At 45.8% G+C, this 10,900-nt stretch overlaps 2 non-coding genes across 2 annotated transcripts; one reads left to right on the top strand and one right to left on the bottom strand.

Moving 5' to 3' along the window:
* Window positions 1-1,094: 1,094 nt before the first annotated feature.
* Window positions 1,095-1,171, bottom strand: Trnas-cga (transfer RNA serine (anticodon CGA)). Its single transcript has one exon. It is a non-coding gene; the product is annotated as a tRNA-Ser (tRNA).
* Window positions 1,172-9,763: 8,592 nt separating this feature from the next.
* Window positions 9,764-9,838, top strand: Trnas-cga (transfer RNA serine (anticodon CGA)). The gene has a single exon. It is a non-coding gene; the product is annotated as a tRNA-Ser (tRNA).
* The last annotated feature ends 1,062 nt before the right edge of the window (window positions 9,839-10,900 follow it).

Genomic DNA, 10,900 nt, shown 5'->3' with positions numbered 1-10,900 from the left:
TAATGCCATTCTGAATATCAGTGCTGACTAAGTACGACTAGCAGTGAGATACCAGTACAACTGTTACTATTAATAATAACAAACATAGTAGCAGTAAAAGAACCAAATGTTGGCTCAAAGCACAAAAACAGCACACTGGCCTCTTTATAGCGCTGTAGATGGAGTACAGCTTATAAGAGAAGGTCATCTGACCCTCTGCCACAGTCATAGGAGTGGAATGCTGTGGAAGTGTCAGCCGGTTGTATGGAATCAACATAGTAAGATGGGCCAACGTAAAACCGTGACAGGTAGCCGAAACGACTATAGTGGTCAGATGTGCCGATGATCAGACGATGAATGAAGTTGCGTAGCTGCACATTCCCCCACCGCCACGGCAGATGAGGAGGAAGAAACTGCAAGCACGCCACATTTAAATAGCAGCGCGGTCGCACTGTATACGACTTGGGCTTATATTTCACATTTATCAACAACATAGATCATAAAAACAAATTTTCAATATTTTTTTTTTCCTGGGTGAAGACATAGTATAACTTTTATCTGGTACAAACCGTCGGCACATAGACAGATGCGGAAATTTCACTGATTATCACACACAGGTTTCCGTGTAATCTTGACTTATTTTGTTTCATAATTGGAAAAAAGACCTTTCACACACTTACGTCGATCGAAATGTAGCACTTTTCTAATCGCTACCTGAGGAAAACAGTGTAAATGACCTGCACAGTTTTAAAGTAAAAAGAGTTATCTTTGAAATGGAAATTACACTGCAAACCATTTTGTTACCTGGGCGCTTCCAACCGAAACGGCAGAGGTCTCGAAAACAGCACTGAAACTAGTATAATATTGGCAGTATCCTCAAAATGTCTAGGAAACTATCCTTGTAATTCTTTCAAGGCTGCAATGAATTATTTAAATCTCACATTTTATGTAACGCCAGTGAGCTTAGGGAAAAAGACGGTACTTCGTGTCAGAACTCTTCCAAAATGCGTTTTTTTTAAATGCATCCTCATCAAACAGGAAATTAGTTCCCAGAATGAGATTTTCACTCTCCAGCGGAGTGTGCGCTGATATGAAACTTCCTGGCAGATTAAAACTGCGTGCCCGACCGAGACTCGAACTCGGGACCTTTGCCTTTCGCGGGCAAGTGCTCTACCAACTGAGCTACCGAAGCACGACACTCGCCCGCTACTCACAGCTTTACTTCTGCCAGTACCTCGTCCCCTACCTTCCAAACTTTACAGAAGCTCTCCTGCGAACCTTGCAGAACTAGCACTCCTGAAAGAAAGGATATTGCGGAGACATGGCTTAGCCACAGCCTGGGGGATGTTTCCAGAATGAGATTTTCACTCTACAGCGGAGTGTGCGCTGATATGAAACTTCCTGGCAGATTAAAACGGTGTGCCCGACCGAGACTCGAACTCGGGACCTTTGCCTTTCGCGGGCAAGTGCTCTATCAACTGAGCTACCGAAGCACGACTCTCGCCTGGTATTCACAGCTTTACTTCTGCCAGTACCTCGTCCCCTACCTTCCAAACTTTACAGAAGCTCTCCTGCGAACCTTGCAGAACTAGCACTCCTGAAAGAAAGGGCACACAGTTTTAATCTGCCAGGAAGTTTCATATCAGCGCACACTCCGCTGCAGAGTGAAAATCTCATTCTGGAAACATCCCCCAGGCTGTGGCTAAGCCATGTCTCCGCAATATCCTTTCTTTCAGGAGTGCTAGTTCTGCAAGGTTCGCAGGAGAGCTTCTGTAAGGTTTGGAAGGTAGGGGACGAGGTACTGGCAGAAGTAAAGCTGTGAGTAGCGGGCGAGAGTCGTGCTTCGGTAGCTCAGTTGGTAGAGCACTTGCCCGCGAAAGGCAAAGGTCCAGAGTTCGAGTCTCGGTCGGGCACACAGTTTTAATCTGCCAGGAAGTTTCATATCGGCGCACACTCCGCTGCAGAGTGAAAATCTCATTCTGGAAACATCCCCCAGGCTGTGGCTAAGCCATGTCTCCGCAATATCCTTTCTTTCAGGAGTGCTAGTTCTGCAATGTTCGCAGGAGAGCTTCTGTAAGGTTTGGAAGGTAGGGGACGAGGTACTGGCAGAAGTAAAGCTGTGAGTAGCGGGCGAGAGTCGTGCTTCGGTAGCTCAGTTGGTAGAGCACTTGCCCGCGAAAGGCAAAGGTCCCGAGTTCGAGTCTCGGTCGGGCACACAGTTTTAATTTGCCAGGAAGTTTCAGGAAATTAGTTGTTTTTCGCTTCGCAGTGTCTTAATGTGGGCAGTATTCAGTCCAGCCCACTTAAAATGCGAGGTCTGGAATCCATTCTGGATGTTGTAATTTTCATTCCTACACCATTTTTCCATCATAAATTCAATACAGCGGTTTTTAAATCGAAAAAATTTTCTATGCATTCTGCTTGATTTAACCACCGTACTTCGCAGTATTATGTACAGGGTGGTCAGAAACAGTCTGGAAAGCATGTAAGGGTGTTGCAGAGTAGGTTGTGCTGAGAAATAATTTTTTAGCAAAAAAATTCGATACGTTGTGCCGTTTCCGAATTAATTACCATTGAAGTTAGCAAATCAGGTCGTTGCGTCCGCAAATACAAGCGGCCCGCCAGAGAAGGTATCGCTAAACGACTTCTTCGTTTGGTTTCCTGAAACCAAACAAGAGAGTAGTACAAAAATTGGACACGATACAGTAGAAATGATCGAACCCGAGCCAAAGACTGAGCCATCTCGTGCACTATCATCTACGCTCGGAGAACAACTGACACCAATTGTATCTGGCGGTCCGCTTGAATTTTCACGCGCAGCTGCCTGATTGGCTAACATCGATGCTAATTAAATCGGGAAAAGTGGTTTAAATGGTTTAAATGGCACTGAGCACTATGGGACTCAACTTCTGAGGTCATTAGTCCCCTAGAACTTAGAACTAGTTAAACCTAACTAACCTAAGGACATCATGCCCGAGGCAGGATTCGAACCTGGCACCGTAGCGCTCTTGCGGTTCCAGACTGCAGCGCCTCTAACCGCACGGCCACTTTGGCCGGCTCGGGAAAAGTGTATCGTGTTTCTTAAGAATTATTTCTCAGCAGAACCTACCCTCCGGCACCCTTACACGCCTTCCACACTCTTTCTGACCACCCTGTTAATAGTGTCTTCGTACTCTTTGTTCAGTTCAATCGAAAACTGTTGCATCTGATAGTGGAATAATGCGTGCTTCTTCAGAAATTTTACTGTTCGTATCTACAGTTCCTTCATGTGCTCCATGCCTGGAAATTTAACACAATGTCCTTGTTATACAGAACAATGAATCTCGTATAGTGATCACTGTAATTTTTTTGTTCTTTCATTGACGGCTAAATCTTTAAATTATATCTATATGTTACTGTAATGTCGCTTAATAGAAATTTGCAGTTCCTGTCGATTATGCGTTTGTATAATGAACATTGAGAATTCTCATACCTCTCTTCTGTCGTTCCGATTCAGATTTTTAAGGCTTGTGACGGTACATGGCTAGCCTGTTTCTTTTTCTGCAAACAACTACTGGACCTGTGAACGACCTTCATACCATGAACAAATACCGAAGGGTAAACGTCACAGACACCACGATTCTGCCAAACTGAAAAGAGAGCTGTGCCGACCGAAAAACGCCACACCGCCAATACACCTACTGCTCGTGGGCTGTTTGTCACGACGTAGCCGGCCCGGTCTAATGTACACACAACGTATGGCGCACTAGTCGCAGCCATGTAACACGGCGAAGAAACACAGTGGTCGTAACAAGATCTTAACAGGCAGGGACACCGACAGGAACTGCTGCTGTCTGTCATGGAATGCAGGTCCATCTCAACTAGTTACCAAGAAATCATTGCGAAGAGAACAACATGCAATGGACATTTAGAGTCGGGTACCTCGCAATAGGCCACTGCTCGTAGCAGTACAAAAAGCTGCACATCTGCAGTGGACCAAACAACAACAGAAATTAGACCGTATCTAACTATAGGCGTGTAGTCTGATTTGAAAAATCGCCATATTGCCAGTTTTCAAGTGATGCAGAGTCGAGAGCAGTCAACCCGCAGCGTGTGTGAAGGGTGTAGTTCAGACGAGAAATGGTTCTTTGATGTTTTGGGGGTGTTTTACACGTCATGATTTTGCACACTTTTTCAGGTAACAGTGAACATTAACATGGATGTTTATTTCAACATTCCCATTTACCAACTTTTGCCTGTTTCTGTAAAGCGTTATGACGAGTATGGTGTGGACATTCCCATGTTTCAAGATGATAACTGCCTTGTTCACAGGAATGTACGAATACGTGCTTAGTTTGACGAACACTCAGGCTCCTTATCACACCTTCATCGGTCCGCTAAATGACGCTTTGTTAGTCCCGGGCGGCCGGATTGGCCGAGTGGTTCTAGGCGCTACAGTCTGGAATCGCGCGGCCGCTACGGTCGTAGGTTCGAATCCTGCCTCGGGCATGGTTGTGTGTGATGTCCTTAGGTTAGTTAGGTTTAAGTAGTTCTAAGTTCTAGGGGACTGATGACTTCAGAAGCTAAGTCCCATAGTGCTCAGAGCCATCTGAACCATTTTTTTTTTTTTTTTAGTCCCGTGGAAGTCTTGTCTTATTTATAACAGTAGGTGAAAAGTAGCTAACAACAGCCCCGTAGTTTGGTAGCTCTAAGGCATCTAGTAATTAATGAAAGGCTTCAACAGGCTATGGCATACCAGACGAAACTTGTGAACTCTTTCCTCAATGAATGGGGTATTATCAAGGACAGAGGAGATGCGGCATGATAGCAGAGTGTTGTCTCCTGAGGATGAATATTAGTTTGTCTAATGTACTTGTTAATGGGTGTAACTACATAAGCTTTTATGACATAGTGAGTTCTTAGCGAAATAAATTCAGATAGACTGCCCCAGATAAGGACACCGGGGATTTAGACGACAGTGCCCTAAGAAAGAGCGTCGCCTCCCCTACAGGCATTCCCATTTGATTTCAAGAATCACATCTATAACATTTGGGTGCAGATCGAACCCACGGGTAAAAAATATAGCAGCACGCCTCTGAATTACTTCACTGTTATCCTTTAAACAAAGGGGTCTGTAAATCCTCGAACTGTACTCAAGAATGGGTTGAACTAGCGTTCTATAGGCTGTCTCCTTTATGAATGAGCTACCTTTCCCTAAAATTCTCCCAATAAAAGGAACTCGGGCATTTTCATTCCCTAATGCCAACATGACGTGCTCATTCCATTTCATATCGCCTTCAACGTTGGGCTTAGACATTTAATCGACGTGACTGAGCCAAGTAGCACCCTACTAATGCTGTATTCGACCATTGCAGGATTGTGTTTTACAACTCATCTGCATTAACTTACATTTTGCTACATTTAGATCAAATTGGCATTCGAAATAACAACTATAAATTTTGTCTAAGTCATCTTGTACACTCCTACAGTCACTCAGGTACAATACTTTACCGTAAACCACAGAGCCATCAGCAAACAGCCGTAAATTGCTCTTCAGGCTGTCCGTCACCTCATATATGTATAGGGAGTATAAGAAAATGGCTCTGAGCACTATGGGACTCAACTGCTGAGGTCATCAATCCCCCAGAACTTAGAACTACTGAAACCTAACTAACCTAAGGACATCACACACATTCATGCCCGAGGCAGGATTCGAACCTGCGACCGCAGCGGTCGCGCGGTTCCAGATTGTAGCGCCTAGATCCGCTCGGCCACTCCGGCCGGCCACAGAGTATAAGAGCAGTCCTATCACACTTCCCTGGGGCAGTCCTGACGATACCCTTGTCTCTGACGAGCACTCGCCACCGCGGACAACATGCTGGGTTCTTTAACTTAAAAAGGCTTAAAGCCACTCACATATCCGCGTACCTAAACCGTATGCTCGGCCCTTTGTCAACAGTCTGTATTGGGGCACCGTGCCATAGCTGTCAAGAAATCTAGGAATATGGAATCCGTCCGTTGCCCTCCATCCACTGTTTGTAGGACCTCATATGAGCAAAGGGCAGGCTGTGTTTCGCAGGAGAAATACATTTTAAATTTGTGCTGATTTATGGACAGAAGCTTTTCTGTCTAAAGGAAATTTATTATTTTCCAACTCACAATGTTTTCCAGAATTCTGCAGCAAACCGATGCCAAGGATATTGGTCCATAGTTATGCAGGTCCATTTTTTACCTTTGTTATATAGAGGAGTCACCTGCGCTTTTTTCCAGTCGTTCGGGACTTTTCGCTAGGCGACAGCTTAGCGATAAACGGAAGCTAAGTAAGGTTCAAATGGCTCTGAGCACTATGGGACTTAACAGCTATGGTCATCAGTCCCCTAGAACTTAGAACTATTTAAACCTAACTAACCTAAGGACATCACACAACACCCAGTCATCACGAGGCAGAGAAAATCCCTACTAAGTAAGGGGCCAACGCTGCAGAGTACTCTCTATAAAACCGAACTGAGATTCCATAGGGACTGATGACTTATTTGTATTCAACTCTTTCAGTTGTTTGTCTTCCACGGATGATTATTTCTATGCACTCCATGCAGGTGTCTGTACAACAGTAAAATGACGGTGTATTTGTATGATTCTCCTGCGTGAAGGCTATCTAAAACATGAAATTTAAAACTTGAGCTTCCCTTTCGCTGTGTTCCATTGCCATCCCAGACTGGTCGACGAGTGAGTGGATAGAAGCCTTCGACCCACTTAGTGATTTTACGTATGACCAGAATTTTCTCTCGTTCTCGGAAAGATCTTTCTATAAAGTATGACAGTAGAAATTGTTGTACGCTATTCGCATTGATATTTTTACGGATGGACGAATTTCTATGAAGATTTGCGTGTTCTTTTTTGTGACAAGAGTGCAGCAATCTCTGTTTCTTCAACAATTTCCGAATTTTTTATTAAACCCTTAATCCACTCACTTGGCACATACCTCTCCAGAGGGCGATTTACGAGTTAAAAAGTTGTCCATAATTCCTCTACGTCCGTCATACTGGAGCTAAATGGTGTTCATTCGTTGTCTCAGCGGGATGCTAACAACAGCTTATCTGCTTTTTCGAGCATAAATCCTCTCCTAGTCTTTTGGTCAGAACGATTCTACTGTCGCCAAAATACAGACTGAGTAGGGACCATGCATGTAAGATGCGAGAAATGAGGCTTTTAAATTGTCGTTTTTCCCTCCCTGTATTTTCGAGTGGAACAGGAGAGGAAAGACTACAAGTAGCACCTGGTACCCTCCGCCATGCATCGTACGATGTCTTGCGGAGTGTGTGTGCAGATTGAGATGTAGATGTAGAAATTAGGAAGATCTGGTAGGAAAAAAGGGTTCTCAGGTGAAACAGAGTAACTGCTGCATACAGAGCAAAGACAGACATTATTGTTGTTTTAGTTTGGATAACCTTAGCTGTGTTTTGAAGCTGGGGAAGTTATTTTGCTCTCTGATAAGGGAGGGAGATCATCCACACCCTGATTCCTGCTACTAAAAAGGATTTAGAGAACGCCGTTAAATGATGGAGTAGGATATAGGGTATTTTGATCTGATGGGAACGTGTGTTTCTGGTGAATCGTTCAGACAAAGTCATTAAGGTCGTGGATACATACGAGAGACTGAAACTTCCTGGCAGATTAAAACTGTGTGCCCGACCGAGACTCGAACTCGGGACCTTTGCCTTTCGCGGGCAAGTGCTCTACCAACTGAGCTACCGAAGCACGACTCACGCCCGGTACTCACAGCTTTACTTCTGCCAGTACCTCGTCTCAAACCTTCCAAACTTTACAGAAGCTCTCCTGCGAACCTTGCAGAACTAGCACTCCTGAAAGAAAGGATATTGCGGAGACATGGCTTAGCCACAGCCTGGGGGATGTTTCCAGAATGAGATTTTCACTCTGCAGCGGAGTGTGCGCTGATATGAAACTTCCTGGCAGATTAAAACTGTGTGCCCGACCAAGACTCGAACTCGGGACCTTTGCCTTTCGCGGGCAAGTGCTCTACCAACTGAGCTACCGAAGAACGACTCTCGCCCGGTACTCACAGCTTTACTTCTGCCAGTACCTCGTCTCCTACCTTCCAAACTTTACAGAAGCTCTCCTGCGAACCTTGCAGAACTAGCACTCCTGAAAGAAAGGATATTGCGGAGACATGGCTTAGCCACAGCCTGGGGGATGTTTCCAGAATGAGATTTTCACTCTGCAGCGGAGTGTGCGCTGATATGAAACTTCCTGGCAGATTAAAACTGTGTGCCCGACCAAGACTCGAACTCGGGACCTTTGCCTTTCGCGGGCAAGTGCTCTACCAACTGAGCTACCGAAGAACGACTCTCGCCCGGTACTCACAGCTTTACTTCTGCCAGTACCTCGTCTCCTACCTTCCAAACTTTACAGAAGCTCTCCTGCGAACCTTGCAGAACTAGCACTCCTGAAAGAAAGGATATTGCGGAGACATGGCTTAGCCACAGCCTGGGGGATGTTTCCAGAATGAGATTTTCACTCTGCAGCGGAGTGTGCGCTGATATGAAACTTCCTGGCAGATTAAAACTGTGTGCCCGACCGAGTAGCTCGGTAGCTCAGTTGGTAGAGCACTTGCCCGCGAAAGGCAAAGGTCCCGAGTTCGAGTCTCGGTCGGGCACACAGTTTTAATCTGCCAGGAAGTTTCATATCAGCGCACACTACGCTGCAGAGTGAAAATCTCATTCTGGAAACATCCCCCAGGCTGTGGCTAAGCCATGTCTCCGCAATATCCTTTCTTTCAGGAGTGCTAGTTCTGCAAGGTTCGCAGGAGAGCTTCTGTAAAGTTTGGAAGGTAGGAGACGAGGTACTGGCAGAAGTAAAGCTGTGAGTACCGGGCGTGAGTCGTGCTTCGGTAGCTCAGTTGGTAGAGCACTTGCCCGCGAAAGGCAAAGGTCCCGAGTTCGAGTCTCGGTCGGGCACACAGTTTTCATCTGCCAGGAAGTTTCATATCAGCGCACACTCCGCTGCAGAGTGAAAATCTCATTCTGGAAACATCCCCCAGGCTGTGGCTAAGCCATGTCTCCGCAATATCCTTTCTTTCAGGAGTGCTAGTTCTGCAAGGTTCGCAGGAGAGCTTCTGTAAAGTTTGGAAGGTAGGAGACGAGGTACTGGCAGAAGTAAAGCTGTGAGTACCGGGCGTGAGTCGTGCTTCGGTAGTTCAGTTGGTAGAGCACTTGCCTGTGAAAGGCAAAGGTCCCGAGTTCGAGTCTCGGTCGGGCACACAGTTTTAATCTGCCAGGAAGTTTCATATCAGCGCACACTCCGCTGCAGAGTGAAAATCTCATTCTGGAAACATCCCCCAGGCTGTGGCTAAGCCATGTCTCCGCAATATCCTTTCTTTCAGGAGTGCTAGTTCTGCAAGGTTCGCAGGAGAGCTTCTGTAAAGTCTGGAAGGTAGGAGACGAGGTACTGGCAGAAGTAAAGCTGTGAGTACCGGGCGTGAGTCGTGCTTCGGTAGCTCAGTTGGTAGAGCACTTGCCCGCGAAAGGCAAAGGTCCCGAGTTCGAGTCTCGGTCGGGCACACGGTTTTAATCTGCCAGGAAGTTTCATATCAGCGCACACTCCGCTGCAGAGTGAAAATCTCATTCTGGAAACATCCCCCAGGCTGTGGCTAAGCCATGTCTCCGCAATATCCTTTCTTTCAGGAGTGCTAGTTCTGCAAGGTTCGCAGGAGAGCTTCTGTAAAGTTTGGAAGGTAGGAGACGAGGTACTGGCAGAAGTAAAGCTGTGAGTACCGGGCGTGAGTCGTGGTTCGGTAGCTCAGTTGGTAGAGCACTTGCCCGCGAAAGGCAAAGGTCCCGAGTTCGAGTCTCGGTCGGGCACACAGTTTTAATCTGCCAGGAAGTTTCATATCAGCGCACACTCCGCTGCAGAGTGAAAATCTCATTCTGGAAACATCCCCCAGGCTGTGGCTAAGCCATGTCTCCGCAATATCCTTTCTTTCAGGAGTGCTAGTTCTGCAAGGTTCGCAGGAGAGCTTCTGTAAAGTTTGGAAGGTAGGAGACGAGGTACTGGCAGAAGTAAAGCTGTGAGTACCGGGCGTGAGTCGTGCTTCGGTAGCTCAGTTGGTAGAGCACTTGCCCGCGAATGGCAAAGGTCCCGAGTTCGAGTCTCGGTCGGGCACACAGTTTTAATCTGCCAGGAAGTTTCATATCAGCGCACACTCCGCTGCAGAGTGAAAATCTCATTCTGGATACGAGAGACTGTTTGTTGCCAAAACGATAAAGGAGACAGTAAGCGTGGATGTTTCTGCACCTGTCGGCACGTAGCAAGGATAGCTGTTCATATGATGGGGAAATATGATCAAAAAGTTTAATGTCACAAATACTTCATTACTCATCAACCCCATGCGCAGTATGCTACTCAGGACAATCTTGCGGTTAACATCACTATAATCAGTAATTGGTAGTCTAACCGTATATACAGTCTTCTTTTTCAGGTCAAAAAGAAAGCGTTTTCTGTAAGTTTGTCAGGCATAGAAAGATGCTGAAGTCTTCTTGAAACTTGTTGCTGTGTGCTCAGCGTAATCTACGTTTTCATCTATTGATACTACTAGACTATTTGCTGACAGAGATAAATTTATATTTGTGTCACTTTGGATTAAAGATGTCAGGGATATTGAAGTTTCGGTTGGGCTAGAATAACCAACCAGGAGAGCTTGAGTTTTGATTGGACTGAGCTTTAATCTTATATTCTGTGTACATTTCGATAATACACACGCAAGAGCTAATATTCTCGATACCTGTACTCAATCTGATTAATTTTGTTCTTACGTATAACTAGACGTCATCAGCGAACATGTGGTGTTATTAGTATGATAGAATTGATGACACGTCATTGGTGTACTCCGAGAAGGGTATTGGATCCATTACCGAACCTCCCCAGT

The sequence above is a fragment of the Schistocerca serialis genome, chromosome 3 (assembly GCF_023864345.2).
Source record: "Schistocerca serialis cubense isolate TAMUIC-IGC-003099 chromosome 3, iqSchSeri2.2, whole genome shotgun sequence".
In the NCBI taxonomy this organism is placed as follows: Eukaryota; Metazoa; Arthropoda; class Insecta; order Orthoptera; family Acrididae; genus Schistocerca; species Schistocerca serialis.
This window is presented reverse-complemented; position numbering and strand designations above follow the sequence as displayed.